This window comes from Mustela erminea, chromosome 16 (assembly GCF_009829155.1).
Source record: "Mustela erminea isolate mMusErm1 chromosome 16, mMusErm1.Pri, whole genome shotgun sequence".
Lineage (NCBI taxonomy): Eukaryota > Metazoa > Chordata > Mammalia > Carnivora > Mustelidae > Mustela > Mustela erminea.
In genome coordinates, this window is record NC_045629.1 from 29,984,811 (window position 1) to 30,003,386 (window position 18,576).

The 18,576-nt window shown below is 35.0% G+C and overlaps 1 protein-coding gene and 1 long non-coding RNA gene across 2 annotated transcripts in view; one reads left to right on the forward strand and one right to left on the reverse strand.

Annotated features, from left to right (window-relative positions):
- Nucleotides 1-18,576, forward strand: part of PKIA (cAMP-dependent protein kinase inhibitor alpha) — a 92,773-nt gene that overhangs the window by 56,219 nt on the left and 17,978 nt on the right. Inside the window, exon 2 of the mRNA XM_032315586.1 lies at nucleotides 5,691-5,828. The gene's annotated coding sequence lies outside the window, so the exon portion shown is untranslated. The remainder of the gene's footprint in view (nucleotides 1-5,690; nucleotides 5,829-18,576) is intronic.
- LOC116574784 overlaps nucleotides 1-18,576 on the reverse strand; it is a 107,655-nt gene that overhangs the window by 22,976 nt on the left and 66,103 nt on the right. The gene's annotated exons all lie outside the window — the stretch shown is intronic.

The window sequence follows — 18,576 nt, forward strand, 5'->3', positions numbered from 1 at the left end:
TATAAAGTTACTTTTTTCCCCACTTCCATACTGTACACTTTGGAAGAAAGTCATAATGCTTAGCCCACAACTAAGGAATGGGGATCTTTTTTCTTTAAGATAGTCTAGGCTCATCTTTTATATTTACCACCCCAGCCCTAGCATCAGTCATTTTTCCTAGATCCTTTTATTGGGAAGGTAGAAGACTCTAAGACCAGGATAGAAGGTATGCTCATTGCTGCTAGGGTGTCATTGTTTCTAAGTCTTTTTAGCTGACTGAGCAAAGAAATATATGTGTTATACTAACCATGTATATATGCATATCTATAAACATTTCTATATATAACCATGTGTGCCTATATTAAGCTAATTATAAAGGTATACTGAAGTGTCCAACTCCGATCTGTTACCATTATTATTATCATTCTTGCCTCATTCCTTGCTTATTTTTAAATTTCAAGTCCAACAAAACACTTGACTTTTAAAGGTGTAAAAATCAGTACTTAAAAAAAATATATATATATTTTTAGAGATAGAGAGCAAGTGGGAGTGAGGGGGCAGAGGGAGAGGGAGAGAGAATCTTAAGCAGACTCCCTGCTGAGCATGGGACCTGACGCAGGGCTCAATCCTATGACCCTGAGATCATGACCTGAGTCAAAATCAAGAGTTGGACACTTAAGCAATTGAGCCATCCAGGCGCTATTAAAAGTGTGAAAATTTGCCCTTCTTACACCTGTAGACTACCAGACATCTGCTCCCTACAAGATAGAGTAGTTCATTTCTCCCTTCTCCTTATACTTAAAACTGGTTTAAAACTTAAAACCTTGAACATAACATAACAAACAAGAATAGGAAGACACTGAAAGATGGAAATAAGAAGGTGGACTTACTAAGGACCTTGCGACTTGAGGAATAATATGGTGATGACTTCCTGTTTCCTACTGCTTCCCATTTATCCTGCACAGTGCACTGCAGGAACCTCCTACAATTCATAACCACCAACAAAACAAGAGACAAAAAAAGCTTCAAGGAAAATCTGGTTTCCTCAGCCAAAGTATGAAGAAAAGGGTTGCTAACAAAAGAAAACCATTTTGGCAATACATATTGTGCTCAAGCCAAAATGCAATGGAAAAATTGCACCTACCACCTATACCCCCCGGTTTCAGTAGGACCAAGTGAAGAAATGATCTTCCACACCATCTCACTCTTGGCCCTTCAAAAGCAGGCAGCACTCTGATTCTTCTATGAAGGTTATTTCAGTGTGGTCCGTCAGTGAGCTGAGCCTCCACACCTATCCCTCAGCAAAGAAACATAAGATAGGGCTAATTAACACTGAACTGCACTCACATAGTCTTAGGGTCCAAATTGGGAGCTTAGCCTCCGCCTCTACTTGAAATCAATAATAACAGAATGTTGCAAATTGGAGATAGTAGGCACTCTGCTTTCCCCGATGCCTGGTGTCAGTGAGACCCCGTAGGGTGCTGAATACCTATATCTATCCTAAAGCAACACAATAAAATGAGGTAGCGCAAAGCAGGGCTAGCTGGCAGTTCTCTTCTTCCCACCCTGGCATCAGTAGAGAGCTGAGCCTCTACCCACAACCAGCATCAACAAAAAATGGAAAGAGATGGTGTGAAGAAGGACAGTTAAGACTTCACTTCCACCTCCCCTAATGTCAGGGAACCTGCTGGGGAGATGAACATCCAGTCCCACTTAAAGGCAGCAAGATGATATGAATAGTCCCACTTTGGGGGACAGGTATTAGCAGGGCAAGAGGAAACCTGAATTTCTATTCCATCTGTCTGCAATTAAACAATGTGAGTGCCCACTTTTGCTGGGATATTGTCAATAGGGCCCAGTGGAAAGCTGTATATACTTATTTCCATCTCCAGTCCTCATGCCACATCTCAATACAGGGGTCTTCTTGCTTAAAATAATAATAAGATTAAATAGCATTCAGAGCCATGTAATACTCAAAATATTAAGATATAATTGAAAATTATTCATCATCGCAAGAACCAGGAAATCACAAAATGAATGAGAAAAGACCAACAACATGCACCAACACCAAGATAAATCAGATGTTAAGATAATCTAACGAGGACTTTAAGCTATCCTGTAAATGCTTCAATAAGCAATTACATACTCCTTGAAATAAATGGGGGGGGAAATAGAATATGTAAGCAAAGAACTAGAAGTTACAACAATAAAAATAAATGAAAATAGATATGGGGTGCCTAGGTGGGTGGGTTAAGGCCCACCAGTAGGTTAAAGTGGGTTAAAGCCTCTGCTTTCGGCTCAGGTCATGATCTTAGGATCCTGGGATCTAGCCCCACATCGGGCTTTCTGCTCCGCAGGGAGCCTCCTTCCTCCCCTCTCTGCCTGCCTCTCTGCCTACTTGTGATCTTTGTCTGTCGAATAAATAAATAAAATCTTTAAAAAAAAAGAAAGAAAGAAAGAAAAAAGAAAATAGAATGGAAAAAACAACAACCACAGTAAAAATCTCCTTAGATTGGCTCAAGAGTAGAGTGGAGATGACAAAGCATAGAATCATGAACTTGAGAATAGATCAATAGAATTCATCAAATATGAAAAATAGACTGGAAGATGGAGGTGATGAAGGAAAAGGATCTCAAGATTCTGTGGAACAATAACAAAGGAACTAACATTCATATTACCAAAGTCCCAGAATGAAAAGAAACAAGACTGAAAGAGTATTCAAAAAGAGTGACTAAAAAGTCCCCAAATTTTTAAAAAACATAAATTTGCAGATTTAAGAACCTAAGAAATTCCAAAGAGGGTAAGCACTAAGATATCCATGCCAAAACACATCATAATTAAACTTATAAAAAATAAAGACAAAAAAAAATCTTGAAAGCAGACAAGGAGAAGCAATATATTACTTATAGAGAAACACCAGTTCCAATGACAACATATTTCTAAACTGAAACTTGGAGCCTGGACATTGGCATAAAATTTTTCAAGTACTGAAAGAAGTGTCAGTCAGAAATCCACAAATTTTATATTTACTTTCTTGTTTGACTTATATTAATGTGCTGCTAATTAATCTCTCTATATCCAGAATTGCCGTCACCCTTCCCCAGCGTTCCAGTCACAGTGTTTCCAGAGTGATCTTTCTAAAACTGAAACAAACAAGCAAATTTTTCTTATAAAAACAACTGCTCATGTTATTTGAATCAACTTTTCTCTTTCTTCTAACTTTAACTTTCCAGTTAAAATCCTTGGGCAGGGGTTGGGGGGGATTGGCTGACTCAGGTGATAAAGCATTTAGACTCTTATCTCAGGATTGCGAGTTGGAACCCCATGATGGCTGTAGAGATTACTTAAACTCTTTGAAAAAAAAAAAAAAATCTTTCAGTAGATTCCCATCTAAAGCATGGGGACAGCACCCGCGGACAAAAAGTGTTGCACTGGGGTCATGAGGAGTGCCCCATTATGTACTTTCAAGTTGGGAGGGGCTAGGCATAAGTCTCTAAGAAATTTTGGAAGCAAGGTTTCCAGCACCTTGAGGGAGCTAGCTATTGTTGGGAAGAGGTCATTTATTAATGTCTAATAAAACCTGAGTAATGAGACCCTTCAGATGTGTATCGATAGGCCATATGCTTGGGGGGTGATTGCCAACATGTATCTTGAATGGGGGAGGGTAGAGTTAAAGGAAGTCTCCAAAAGAATTTATATATGTTAAAGTAAGCTTATAGGATCTAGGGGGCAGGCTGGGAGTCGGGCCAGTGTTGCCTTTTGCCCTTAGCAAAGTCTCAAAAATTAGGCAGTTGAGTCCCTAGAAGAATGTCACTCTGCCTTTTTCAAGGACTTGTCAATGGCTGTAGGTAGTAAGGAAATTTAATAATTTTTCTTCTGCCTTTGTTTCCCACATCATTGGTATCTTAGACTTAATAAAGATTTAATAAAGGAAATTGTTATTGATACATCAGTGTTTAAATTCCCCAAAGTCAAACCATTAACCCAAGGACTTTTTTTTTTTCCACTTGAACTTGCGAGCTAGTCATTAATACCTACCCACCCCCCTTATCAGATGCTGTCCGTGCTCCTGTCCTCTCTCCCTCAGCACCGATCATTATGTATATACTGATAAAATCATGCTGTTACCTGTAATTATCTACCAAGAGTTAATGTATCTGGGTGTGGCTTTCAACCATGATAGAGGGGGTTTGGAAGAGAAGTACTGCAAGTTTCTCACCCATTACTGGGATAACTCTGAGTCATGCTCTATATCTCACAGAACTCCCTTGAAGGACAGTAGTCCCCCCAGAGTAATCTCTTCAGTAATGCACCACTGTTGGCCTCCTTCTATGCCTGTATTCTCAGTTCCTACTCCACTTCAGAGTTTCCTGGGACTACCTCCCAGATAAACAGTTTGCATTCAAATTCTTTTCTCAGGTTCTGATTTAAGAGAACTCAACCTAAAACAATTTCAACAATGTATAGCCTCTTAATAATCCAGTGCTCCTTACAGAGCCATCACTGTAAATGTACCAAGACATGGCACATTATGTCACTCTTCCAAGATCCTAATGTAAACATACAGGAAAGAACATGACTTTGAAGAGAAAAATAATTTATATGAGAATGGAAAATGGATAAAGGAAAGATAATATAGTGCCATTTGTTTTCCATTAATGATGCTGTGGATTCTTTTTTTTTTCTTATTTTCACATAAGATTTTTTTTTTTAATTTTTTTTCAGCGTAACAGTATTCATTGTTTTTTGTACCACACCCAGTGCTCCATGCAATCCGTGCCCTCTCTAATACCCACCACCTGGTTCCCCCAACCTCCCACCCCCCGCCCCTTCAAAACCCTCAGATTGTTTTTCAGAGTCCATAGTCTCTCATGGTTCACCTCCTCTTCCAATTTCCCTCAACTCCCTTCTCCTCTCCATCTCCCCTTGTCCTGTGGAATTTATGGGCAGATGGTCTGTAACAGGTGTGACTATAATTTGAGGAGACTGGTTCCTCAGGTACTCAGAAAACTGCTAATATTATTTTAGAAGCACAGCTTTCTTTACTTGCAGTTTTTCCTTTTACCTTAATGTCTATTTTTCTAAATCACTGGCCAGCAGTCAACAGATTTATTCTTTCCCTACCACCCCAGCACAAAAGAAATGTGTGTGTGCCTCCCCTGAGACACAGACACTTCTGTGTGCATCAGTGCTTGAAAAGACAAGTTTATGGTGCATGTGTGCAATGTTAAAGGTCTCTGAAATATATTTCTGTTAAATGTGTATGTTTATTTTATGAATAATTAAATTTAGTCAAATTAATAATTTACTAAAGATCTAGATGAAGACTGAAGAAAGGAAGTAAATTTTTTTTAATTTTTAATTTTTTAATAAACATATAATGTATTACTAGCCCCAGGAGTACAGGTCTGTGAAGGAAAGGAAGTAAATTATAAAGAAAAAGAAAACTTGCCCTTTTTGCCTTTTGTGTTTAATAGACAAAGGATAATGGCTTTTTTGTTTTTGGATTTTTTTGCTTGGATTGAAAGCCCAAAATGCAGCCTGTACTCTTGTCATAATATGTTCACTTGTGAGTATTCAAACCTATAAACTGTAGATTTCCCTTAAGTTATTATATTGTTTAGGAGATCTACGTTTGGACATTTACTTAAATTTTAAATTGAAATCTCTAAGTACAGATAATGTCCCTTTTTTCGCTGTCTCTATTTCAGGTTATTGAGTTTCTGGAAGGCCTGGTTTTCCAGAGGAGCAGTTTCTGGTAGAAGTCTGAAGGTGTGATCCACAAAAAAAAAAAAAAAAAAAAAATCAAGTATAGCCAATGAATTAAGGACAAGAAGGTTTCCAATCAGGTAGGAACACTAATCTCATACATTCAACCACCTTAAATCAAGTGTGCTGATGGTTGGATAGAACTACTTGGAAAAAGATAGATATATAACCTACAAGAAAGCTGTTTGCAATTCCCTTGGCAGTTGTGGTGTTTATCAGAGAGTACCTTGGAGGAAAATGAATACAATAACAGTATGATGTTTTTTTTCCATTTTTAGCTCCTTGTTGCCTAGTACATGTAGTGATCTTGGTGACTGGCTTAATCCTAGGAGGTTAGACATGTGGAGCAGCAGATAAATCTCTTTGCTACTTTCTCCTAAGTCAAGTCATTTTCTAGGTTGTCTTCATGATCTTCTAGTTGCTAATTTAAAAAATGGCCATGATGACATCAAGTAGTCTTTTAAGTGAGGAGCTGCTCCAGTTAGTTTTGTGAGGAAATCAGCTTGGTTCTTGTTGGGATACATCTAGTTTTGTTCTTGGCAAAATGTGACTGCACATAGGAGTTAAAAGGGAGGAAAATGGGGCATGGGAGAGAGGACCTTATTTATGCATGTCAAAATCCCACTAACAATTTTATAATTTCATTAGCAAAATTTGAGATAAAAACTTAAGGCAAAAGGAATAATAAAGATGTCTCATTCTATGGCAAGACAGAAGGCACTAGTGACATCAAAATCAGGGTCTATCCATTTCATTCACAGTTACATACTCAGTATTTAGCATATCATGTGATCCCTACTCAGTACTCAATATAAGACTCCTGGGGAATAACTTACTGATGAATGAATGAAAAAAGTTAACATGTTAGAAAATATTTTTTATCCTGTATTTCCTTGTGTGTTGACTTCTGTATTCTCAGGACCTAGCACTGTAACTGACACATGGAATGTAAGCAATAAAATTTGTTGAAAGAATGGATAAGTCCCCAGGATTCTAAGTTTAATTGTAAGACCAACACAGACCCCATATTTGTGAGGATCTATGGCAAAAGTATCCATGAGATGAAAGCCTATCACACTGGTGATATAGCTGAAGAATTTATCTAGTTTAAATTTTTTTTAGTACAGTTGACACACAATGTTACATTATGTACAACATAGTGATTGACATCTCTATAAGTTACCCTATGCATCTCTATAAGTTACCTTATTACAAGTGTAGCTACCATCTGTCATCATACAATACTGTTACAATATCATTGTTTATATTCCTCATACTGGGCTTTTAATTCCTGTGATTTACTCATTTCATAACTGGAATCCTGTGTCTCCTACTCCCTTTCACTCATTTTACCCACGCCTTCACTCTCCTTTCCTAGGGCAATCATCATTTGTTCTATGTAATTATAGTTCTGATTCTGCTTTTTGTTTACTTGTTTAGTTTTGTTTTTTTAGATTCTACTTATGAGTGAAATCATATGGTATTTGTCTTTCTCAGTCTGATTTATTTCACTTAACATAATACCCTCTAGATCCACCCATTTTTTCCTCAAGTGGCATGATCTCATCCTTTTTGATAATTGTGTAATATTCCTTTGTGTGTGTGTGCTGCATCTTTCTTATTCATTCCTCTATTGATCGACCTCTATTGATCGATACTTAGGTTGCTTCCATAATTGGTTACTGGAAAAAATGATGCAATAAACATAGGCTGCATATCTTTTCAAATTAGTGTTTTTGTTTTCTTTAAGTAAATACTCAGTAGTGAAATTATTGGATCATATGGTATACCTATTTTTAATTTTTTGAGTAACCTTCATACTGTTTTCCACAGTGGCTGTACCAATTTACATCTCCACCAATGCACTAGGGTTCCTTCTTCTCTACATCCTCATGAAAAACTTGTGATTTCTTGTTTTTGATTTTAGATATTCTGACAGGTATAAGCTGACAGCTCATTGTGGTTTTGATTTACATTTCCCTGATGATTATTATGATGTCTAACATCTTTTCATGTGTCTGTTTGTCATCTGTATGTCTTCTTTGGAAAAATGTCTATCTAGTCCTCTGCCCATTTTTTGATTGGATTGTTTTGTTTTGTTTTTTAATTTTTTTAAAAAGATTTTATTTATCTATTTTTCAAAGAGAGAAAGAGCATGAGGAAGAGCATGAGGGACAGCACAAGCAGGGGAGAGGCAGAGGGAGAAGCAGACTCCCTGCTGAGCAAGGAGCCCGATATGGGACTCAATCCCAGGACCTTGGCATCATGACCTGAGCCAAAGGCAGTTGCTCAACTGACTGAGCCATTCAGGCGCCGTGGATTCTTGTCTTTTTGGTATTGAGTTGTATAAGTTCTTCATATATTTTGGATATTAACCCTTTGTTGGATATATCATTTGCAAATATCTTCTCCCATTCAGTGGTTGCCTATTTGTTTTGGTGATGGTTTCCTTTGCTATGCAAAAGCTTTTTATTTTGATGTAGTTCCAATAGTTTATTTTTGCTTTTGTTCCCTTGCCTCAAGAGACATATCTAGAAAACTGTTGCTGCAGCTGTTGAAGAAATTACTGCCTGTTTTCTCTTCTAGGATTCTTATGGTTTCAGGCTCACATTTAGGTCTGTAATCCATTTTGAGTTTATTTTGGTATATGGTATAAGAAAGTGGTCCAGTTTCATTCTTTTACATGTAGCTGTCCAATTCCCAGCACCATTTATGGAAGAGACAGTCTTTTTCCCATTGCTATTCTTGCTCTGTCACGTTAATTAACCAAATAAATGTGGGTTTATTTCTGGGCTCTCTGTTCTGTTCCATTGATCTATGTGTCTGTTTTTGTGCCAGTACCATACTGTTTTGATTACTACGGCTTTGTAGAGAATCTCTCTAGTTTTCATCATTTATGTATCATCCCATTACATTTAGGCATAGTACCTACATTAGACATATGATTAAATGACTCATATATAGACAGAAAATCCCCTCATAAACTTCTGTGCCATTTTGTTTGCAAAACATGATTTTTGGAGCATTTTTATAATGACAAAGTAAGGACAATTTCAAAATCATTAAATTCTAAAGTTGTTTATACTTTTCCACAGGTATAGCCATAGTACTGCATTAGCTATTTCTCTGTAATCTGCTTTTGCTGTCTTTTGCATTCCTAAGGGACAATAAAAGCCATTTAATTTTTTAAAAAAAAGTAAATTTTCACATAATGCAGCTTCCACAAAACCAAACACACACACACACACACACACACATACACACGTCTCTCTTTCTGTCTCTCAGATATGAACATAAAGTAACAATCTAAAATAGCACCCAGAATGGCTCAGTGGGTTAAAACCTCTGCCTTTGGCTTGGGTCATGATCCCAGGGTCCTGGGATAGAGCCCCGCATCGGGCTCTCTGCTCAGCAGGAGCCTGCTTCCCCGTCTCTCTCTGCCTACTTGTGACCTCTCTCTGTCAAATAAATAAGTAAAATCTTTAAAAAACAAAATAAATAAAATAAAATAAAATAGTCCAGGAACTCACTGCAAAATAAGAGGAAATCTACTCATATTTGATTATTTTGTTCTTTTAATAATGTATTATATTCCAATATACTTATTAATAAAACTAAGTTCCTAGTTAGGGAAATAGCTATTTAACATTTTTATCTTTGTATGTATTTATCAGTAATGTATGAGAATACCTCCACCACTCCACCTTTTTTTGTATTCTCTTGGGGCAGGAGATTCTAGTTATCAGTTGTTTTTAAAATTCCCGGCAGCCACAGGACTAGTTATCACTTAAATAAAGACAGCAAATTGTCCCAAAGTAGTAGGTCTCTTTATGGAAAATAAAGTACTCATATGAAGAGGGAAAACTTTCATAGTTGAATGATTTCAACTTTAAAAGATTAATGAGTAAATAGTTATGTGTGTTAAAGCAGACTCCCTCTCTATAATTAATGACTAGGGGTTGTCTTTTGGTGCGTAGGGGATTTTAACTTTTTTTTTTAAAAGATTTTATTTACTTATTTCAGACAGAGAGAGAGAGAGAGAGCATGAGCTGCAGAGGGAGGGGCAGAAAGAGAACCAGACTCCCTGCTGAGCAGAGAGCTCAACGTGGGGCTCAATCCCAGAACCCTGGGATCATGTCCTGAGCCAAAGGCACTTTACTGACTGAGCCACACAAGGCACCCTGGGGATTTTAACTTTAAAGAAACTATTATATGATACTTAATGCGCACAAAAGAATATATTCAAATATATTAAGTCATGAGATATAATAATAAAATAAACTACAAACACACCACTAAAACTAAGAACTAGAATCTAAACTGCTGAATCATTGTGCTCTACTCTGATCCCTCCTTCCTGCTTTCATCAAATAACTGACCTTGGTTTTATGTTCAACATGCACTTAGTTTTTATGTTTTTTTTAAACTATATATGTGATTTTACTTATTATTGAGCTCTATAAAATTGATCTCATATTTTATGTAGCCTTCTGTGTTTTTTTTTTCACTCAACATTATGTTTCTAAGGTTCATCCATGTTGTTTAGTGTTCATTAATATTTACTACTATATATTTCATTGTGTTTATTACTCTGTTGATATTTGGGCTGTTTTGGATATATTATGAACAGCATCTATATGAATATTTATTTTAATGTTTCTTGGAACACATGTGCAAGATGTGTTTTAACCATATATACCAAAAAGTAGAACTGCTGAATTCAGGTAATCCTCCTCCTGGAGACTAGCATAGTTAAAATTTTACAGTGGTAGTCCTCTTCTCAGTCTATTTATGCCGATATCTCTTACTAACATCATAAACTTCTGCCAGTTATATCATTTTCCATTTGAGGTTTTTGGTTTTTTTTCCTAATGCTATTTTTGTTTTCTTTTGTTTTTTTATTCTATCAAATGTGTGTGAATCTGATAAAGTCGTCTTGGTATGAAAATAAAATCATTAAGATTCGTAAGAATGAAAATATGTTCTTGAAAAATTTATAAATTCCTACCTGCCTTCAAATTGGAATAAATCAGCCTGAAATTCATAAACATAAACAAAACAACAAAACAAAAAACTGTAAGGAACATTGACAGGAACTCAAAACGGTTGCACATGTTTATCCTATAAGGGGTCTACAATGAAACCAAAGGATAAAGACTGCATGTCCAAACCAAAATGCAACCCCGTAAATCACATTTCAGGTCAGGCCATGTAACAGTGGGGCAATTCAGTAAATAAATTAAAACAATTCTTGTTTTCAATAATTTCCTAAGTCAACATTTGGAATAATGGAAAACTTAACTTTAACTCCAAGAAATCTGGGCAGTTATTAGTTAAAGCAAATGTGTTGTACTACTGTTCTACACCTGGCTAAAAATAGTATTAAGTCTTGAGGACACCCATGAACACTGAACAGACTCTCTAAATATAGCTTTTTCTTTCTCTAAAAGCATTTAGAAATATGCTATCTTTTGTGGAACTTGGCCCTTTGTAAAGGGCACAAGGACACTAAGATCAGTGACTTTTAGGCCTCATAAAGCTTTGAAGTATTTTCTTAGTTCGGGAACCCACATTTTGAAGACATGAAAACTGAAGCCCAAGAAATTCAGTATTTTGCCCAGCATAATATGGTAAAACAAGTAATAATGATGCACTCAAACCTCTGTCTTCTAAATCCATTGAACGTGGATGGCATATAGTAGCTTGTAATACCTTCTTATTTTCATCTCCCTGAACAACACATTTCTTCTATGGCTTATCCTTTTTGCTTAAGAGGGATGATAACTCACTATAAAATTTAGCTATAACTAAATTTTAAAAATTTTGCTGTTTTATAACTCATTTTGAGCTATTTTTGTTGTTGTTGTTAAAAATATGCAAGGACATTTTCTTTCCTTCTTGAAATGCCTCTGCCTGCATTTACAATTTTTTACTGTTGAAATATTGAATAGTAATAAGTACAGAAACACATTCTAGTAGAGAAAGTAAGTGTTAGGGGCAACATGGTGAACAGTACAGTTGACATAACTTAAAGGGAGATGAAGACAGAAGGAAGAGAACAAAAATGTGATTTGTTCATAAAAATACATGGCAAGTTAATGTTTGGCTGTTGGCTACACTTAATACAACATAGCCTAACTTAATTTAAATTCCAGATTAACTTCTGTTGTTTGCATTGCCATAGACTAGGGATTAAACAAAACAACAGAATTTTTAATGTTCCACCATTTTGTATTCATTTCCTAAAGATTTCTACAGGACTTAAAAAAAAAAATAGAAACCAAAAGACTTGTCTTTGAATTATTTTCCCTGCTTCTTTGCACTTTAATAAACTGATAAATGGAATTTATCTGAATATTTATAACTACTTCTATCCCGTAATTTTCAAAGCACTAGGGATTGTGTGTGTATGCAAATACACATATAAACACATTTTGTATTAAATGCTGTGCTGCCTTTGCAAACATGAAATAAAGTTTTCAATCAAAAAATTATTATTGTCATCTAGATGAAAATCAGATATGATAGTGGGGCCAACCACTGGTAAGTTTAAAAGCCATCCTAGATGATTTATATGTGCAGCAGGATTGAAGGTCTTGCTTTAGCTGAAGCACTTAGAAGTATAAGCAAGCATGGCTCTAATCTCATATCTGAGATCTGTTTTTTTTTTAATTTGATTATAGCTGATAACAATATTACATTAGTTTAAGGAGTACAACATTGTGATTCAATACTGTACACATTATGCTCTGCTCACTACAAGTATAGCTACCATCTGTCACCATACAATGCTATTAAATTATCATTGACTATATTCCTGTGCCTTTTATTCCTGTGATTTACTCAGACTATAACTGGAAGCCTGTATCTCCCACTCCCCTTCACACATTTTGCCTATCTACCCCTGCAATCATCAGTTTGTTCGCTGTATTTATAGGTCTGATTCTGCTTTTTGTTTGCCTGTTTGTTTTGTTTTTCAGATTCCAAATTTGAGTGAAATCATACGATATTTGTCTTCTGAGACCTGTTTTATTTAGAGTTCTTTGGCAAATGCTTCAATGTATTTTAATACTCTTTAGCTATGCTATAAAAATACCAAAAGCTGGTGTGAATTAATGAAGTGATATGCAAAAACGAAAGCCTACAAGATAGGATAAGCATGGGGTCTTCTAATTATCATTCAAATAAGTTTTGTTGATACAAACATTGTGGAAATTAAAGACATTAATAATTCATTGTGCTGGAATCAAAATCTTCTGGTTATGTCAGTACAAAAGAAATCCTAATTTGTACCACAAAGGTAATGAACTAAAAAAAATGTTATTTGTTAAATACTTACTTAGTACCCTGCACTGTACTTATAACACTTTTCCGAAATTTCGGGGACAAACAAGAGAAATAGAAATTCTCCATGCTCAAGTAGTTTATACGTTGGTCGATGAAATATCTCTATTTTGAGATCTTTGAAATTCTCATTTTATTGTAACTTCATCATATAAGTTGTTTCTCTATTTATTAAAATCAATATTTACCACCTTAAATGTTTCTTAAATGTTCCTAAAAATGAAATTGTGCCATAATGATAATTTCCAGTACTGATAATAGAGTTGATAATAGAGATGCTTGATATTGATAGCAAGGTGATTTTGATAATCTACAAAATGTCACGAGGTTTTTCATTATAACAACTTGTTTCCTAGACAAAAAGGCACTTACTATTTGTCTTCTCATTTTATAAAAAACTTTATTAATATTGATTTTACCACATCATAAAATTCATATTTTAAAATAGTTTGCTTTGTGATTATCTCATTTTAAAACTATTCTTTATATAACTACTATATATGATGTAAATATTCATATATATTTCTCAATGGCTAATACATTTTTAATTTCTTTAAGTATTTATTTAATTTATGTTGCTGTTCTTCAGCATTCCCTTTTCTCTCTGGAGCCTATCCTACTAATTTCAAAAACCCTGAAAATTCTGAAAATCCCACATGAAGTGATGTATGAAAAATCTTAAAATATAATAGTGGTAGAGGAAGACAGTATTAAACATTGTGCTGAAGATTATTACATTAATAAAGAGATTAACAGTGCTTCTAACATTTGGACATAAAATAAACATAAAAAACATTATAATACTGAACAATGACATTTTCTCCTTTTTTTCATTTTTTTAAAAAGATTTTATTTATTTGAAAGAGAGAATGAGAGAGCACAAGTGGGCGGCAGAGGCAGAAGGAAAGGGAGACGCAGACTCCCCGCTGAGCAGGGAGCCTGACAATGGGCTCAATCCCAGGACCCCAGGATCGGGACCTGAGCCAATGGCAGACACTTAACCAACTGAGCCACCAAGGTGCCTCTGAACAATGGTATTTTCAATAATTTTTTAAATACTATATAGAAAACTCATATCTGCAAAGCAGATAATTGGCAATGATGATACATATATTAAAATATGTGATAACATAATCATAGCAACTTTTTTTTTGGCTGAAAAGAGGCATATTGGAGTGCTTAAGCACTGTTTCAATTGGAATAGATAGTTAAACATTTTGCAAAAAATACTTGATTGCAGAAGAGGAGATAATAGCATGTATGTGAATGTGTGTTTTCAATTAATGCATTTTCATTCATTGAGAAAAGAAAAGAATGTCAGATTTTTAAAAATGTGACATTGTGAAATGTTAAAGTACCATTTTTAGACTTATTTCTGCTGCTGCCTTTCCGTTAGCATTTACCGAAAAATGCCATCTTATCCAAGTTAGAGATCTAGGAGCAATCCCAGGATTCTCACTGAGGGGCACTCTACTTACATGTTCCCCCATTCAATAAGTCACAAATTCCTGGCCCTCCTCTTCCAGACAGCTCTCTACAACATACGCCTGCTCTTTCCCTGTCTAGTCCGAACATCTCTGCCTTAGCCTCCTACTGAAGTCACTTCTAGTTCATTGTGAACAGGATCATTTTTAAACCTTCCTCAGTCCTAGACAGCTGAGCTGCACTTTTGGAAGCTTTACACGATGTCTTATCAGATGTATTAAAATGTATCCACATCACCTACTCAGTGTAATTTATAGATAACTCTATGAGACTTGAGCAATGTAGCAGTTGATGAGTTGTACAAATATTAATGTTTGAAAAAATTACTTAAAATTTTCATCTCAGTTTTGCAGATTTTTTTTGTATTTTGAAACAATTTTTTTTAAGGTGTCAATTTAGTAAGTCCTTCTCGAACACCTGTTCCCTGGTGAGTGTGCTTTTACTGTCAGAGGCTGGACAGCCCTGAAAGAGGCATCTAAAGGACCATCACCTGGATGAGTACCAGATCTGTGGGAGTTGGAATGTAAAATGTTTCTTGAACAAATCCAGAAATCAAGGAAAAGATAGTGGTCTCAGTTATGTTGTATATCAGATGATAATATTAAAAAGTCAGGTACTATAGGGATGTTAATAAAATATCATATGGTTATGTCTTAAAACAGTATGTGAACTTCTTACATACTTAAAAAGAAATACTGCTAACCAAAAAAAAAAAAAAAAAAAAAAAGACGTTTAGCATGCTCCAAAACGAATGTTGGAAAATGACAGGTGGTTTTGTAAGTGGTTAAATCACCTACTAGTTTCATTACCTAACGTTTCTAAATCCTTGTTATTTCATCTTTAAAAGTGAGATAATGAGAGTACCTATTTGACAGAATTGTTGAGAAATTTAAATTATATAATTCTCATGAACTGTTTAATGTGGAATCTGGCATATACTCAATATTTTGTTATTATTGATAAAGCACTAGTAAGCAATAACTGTTTCATTATTTTTATGGTCATTGTTGCAACTTGGAGCAGACTAGACAATACTACTGAGCTTAATTTGACCATTCATTGTTATTTTAAAGATGGGAAAGTTAATAATGAATTATTTTGAAATGTGTCAGTGTTCTAACATCCTTTCAAAAGCAAAATATTTATTTAATATAGAAAAAAATATTCTTAGTTCAATGAGAAAGAATAGATGTTAAAAGTATCTTTCCTCCTTAGAATCCTACAGACCCAGAGAAAAAGGTAAGACAAAGGATTTAGAAAGCATGATATAATAAAGAATAGCACCAGCCCTAGGCTTTTAATGCTTTTGTAATTTTGATGTGAATAACCCCAGGCTCCTATTCTAACATCAGTACTACCACAAACTGTGTAAGACATGGTCAAGTCGATTAACCTCTCTCTGCTTTAGTTTCTTCATCTGTAAAGTGCAAGTAATATTACTTATCACTTGCCAGCCAGCAGTACTTCTTCAGCTAATTGACTGTCTCAGCAGGGATCTTGCAAAGATTAGCTGATAAATGATTTATAAACCCTTTGAAATATTAAATAAGTGATGTAAAAAGCTCTAACAAGAGGACAGAACAAATTATTCCATGCATTAATTTGCTACTTAATCATATATATTTTTTATTTTAAAAAACACCCCTAAAAAAGAGGTAGCCCTCAGTACAGTGAAAATAGGATAGATTACTAGGGATTCTAGAGTGCTTTTTATTGCTGTTATTAAAAAGAAAACCCTGTTATAATTAAGAATATATAGAAGAAAAAGTGTATTAGAGGAAATGATTATAGTTCACCTCCCTAAATTGCGGGAAAGTCTTCAAGAAAGGAAAAGAACTGAATAAAAACAAGGGAACACACTTTCTTAGATGACCTTTACCATTAACAATGGTATAACCTTGACAAATTTATTTAACCAATAACGAGTTTGAGTAAGATAATTAAAAACACATCTACAAAATGTTTTTATATATGTATGGACAACATAGTAAATCCTGTGCCAATTTCTGTAAGGGACTAAAAAATTAAAGACCCAAATCTCAAGGAAAATATAAGAGAAGAGCAACAGGAAAGTAATTAATTCTTGCACAGTGCCAAATTAAACAAACACTGTAATAAAGTTATTCATTATACCTGGAGATGGAAAGAGGGTGTAGTTTATAAATTCAGGTTGAGAGATGAGTAGAATTTTGTTGTCATTGGGAGAGAAGGGCATTCTAAGTTGAGAAAACAGCATTAGAAAACCAACAGAAGACAAGATATATGGCAAGTGGTAGCTATGGATGAACATTAGTATGCACAAGAGAGATAGTTTAGGGAAAGATATTAGTAAAGTAAGTTGGTTTCAAATTCTAGAAGGCCATGCAAAAAAAACCCAAAAAACAAAACAAAAAAAAAAACTGAACTGTGTTTGGAGTGGGTTCCCAGGAGCAACTGAAGATTTTTGAGTGCTTTATGTTTTATAAAGTTTATTTTGGTAATAGTGTGAATGGTTAAGTTGGAGAATACATTTAGTTAAGTAATTAGCATATAATTGCAGTAGTCAAGAAAGAGATGATGAAGCCAGTGACCAGAGAAAAAATAGAAATGAAGAATATAAAATAGACATTGAATAGGTAGAATTAAAACAATGAGGTTTGAGAAATTATTAGATGTAAAGATGAAATGTGAATAATTATTGGGATGGAGTAATTGAAGACATATCATAGGTGCCTGAGAAAATAGTGGTAATGTACACTAAAATAATGAGAATAATGAATAATTTGGGGGTGGAGTTGGAGAATACAGCAAAGAGAATCCATTTTGAACTTACCAAATTTGAGTTTTTGAGGACAATCATGGTGGAATATTTAGTACACAATAAAAATTCTCAAGCTAGGGCCACCTGGGTGGTTCAGTGGGTTAAGCATCTGACTCTTGCATCCAGCTCAGGCCATGATCTCCTGGTGGTAAGATCCAACCCTATGTTGGGCTCAGTGCTCAGTGGGGAGTCTGCTTCAGATTCTCTCCCCCGTCCCCATCCCTGCTCCCCTGTGTGTGAAATAAATAAACAAATAAATAATAAAATCTTAAGAAAAAAATTTTAGGGGCGTCTGGGTGGCTCAGTTGGTTGAGTATCTGCCTTCAGCTCGGGTCATAATCCCAGGGTCCTGGGATTGAGCCCCATACTGGACTCTCTGCTGAGCAGGGAGCCTGTTTCTCCCTTACCCTCTGCTCTCTCTCTCTGTCAAATAAATAAATAAAATCTTAGAAAAAAGAAAAGAAAGAATTTATCAGTCTATACTTCAGAAAATTATCAGGCCCCTCAAATGATAGATTTGATAGTCATCTATGTACAGGTGCAGTTAAGACTATGGGGGTAAAAGAGATTATCAAACAGAACATAAAGAATAACAAAAAGAGTAAATATTATTTAAGAGGTAAGCGGAGAAAAGAACAAGAATAAATACAAGAAAAGATTACAGGGAAATCAAGAGCAGTAACTTTGGTAGCTAAAGGAGAAAAACACATCAAGAAAAGAGAAATAGCAATGTAAAATGCTGTATACAATTTTATATATGTGATTATTGTAAAAAACCTTGAATTTTGTGATTAATCTGTAATGGTTTTTCTTTGAGAAAGCAATTCTGGTAAATTAATAAATATTTAAGTCAAATTGCAAAGAAAATAAAAATAGAGGGAAATAGGAAAAATTAGTACCTACCTCTTTTCCTCTAAGTTTTGGAGGTAAATGAAAGTAAAACAGATGTCTTTAAGAACATACAGAGTTAAAGGATGAAATATATCTTTAAAAGGGAAAATGTAAGCAATTTTATAGGCATTGGAGAAATAGGGAGAAGCAGCAGAGGGCAGAAATGAAGGAACAATAATGGGACAGAAGATAGAATCAAAAGCACCAGTCAGGTATTAATGTTGGGCAAAAGAACTCTTTAATAAAGAAACAGACAATTTCAATGTGAGGCTAAAGAAAGAGGAATTGAAAATTATGTAGGATGACCT